Raw genomic sequence first — 1,015 nt, forward strand, 5'->3', positions numbered from 1 at the left:
TGGTACATGGGCATCGTTCTCTTTTTTTAATCAATTAATTTAGTAAAACATCATATGCTCCCTAAATCAGAAGACAAACCCCAATAAAATCGCTATTCTAGAGAAACGGAGACAAATAAGGTTCCAAACCTCTCTAACCATCATCATATGTTAGTTCATGATACAAATATGAATTGAAACAATATTTTCATTTTATTGAATTTTTTCTCAAAATTTGTGTGTTAACCCCTACAAAATATTCAGTTTTTCGGTAAATGGTTAATATACCAAAGCATATAATCTTTCGTGTTGTTTTGAAATTTCTAACCACATTCTACATTTGTATTAGTGTATTCTAAACTCTATTTCGTGGTACATGGACATCGTTCTCTTTTTTTAATCAATTAATTTAGTAAATTTCATATGCTTCCTAAATCAGAGGACAAACCCCAATAAAATCGCTATTTTAGAGAAACGGAGACAACAAAGAATCCAAACCTCTCTAACAATCATCATATTTTAGTTCATGAAACAACTATGAATTAAAAAAATATTATCATTTTTTTGAATTTTTCTCAAATTTTGTGTGTTAACAAATTCTACAAAATATTCAGTTTTTTGGTAAACGGTTAATATACCTAAGCATATAATCTTTAGTGTTTTTTTTTAAATTTCTAACCACATTCCACATTTGTATTAATGTATTCGTAACTCTATTTTATGCTACATGGGCATCGTTCTCTTTTTTTAATCAATTAATTAAGTAAAACTTCAAATGCTCCCTAAATCAGAGGACAAACCCCAATAAAATCGCTATTCTAGAGAAACGGAGAAAAAAAAGGTTCAAAACCTCTCTCACAATCATCATATGTTAGTTCATGATAAAAATATGCATTAAAACAATTTTTCATTTTTTTGAATTTTTCTCAAAATTTGTGTGTTAACCCCTACAAAATATTCAGTTTTTCGGTAAATGGTTAATATACCAAAGCATATAATCTTTCGTGTTGTTTTAAAATTTCTAACCACATTCTAC

Source organism: Brassica oleracea, chromosome C1 (genome assembly GCF_000695525.1).
Source record: "Brassica oleracea var. oleracea cultivar TO1000 chromosome C1, BOL, whole genome shotgun sequence".
Classification (NCBI taxonomy): domain Eukaryota; kingdom Viridiplantae; phylum Streptophyta; class Magnoliopsida; order Brassicales; family Brassicaceae; genus Brassica; species Brassica oleracea.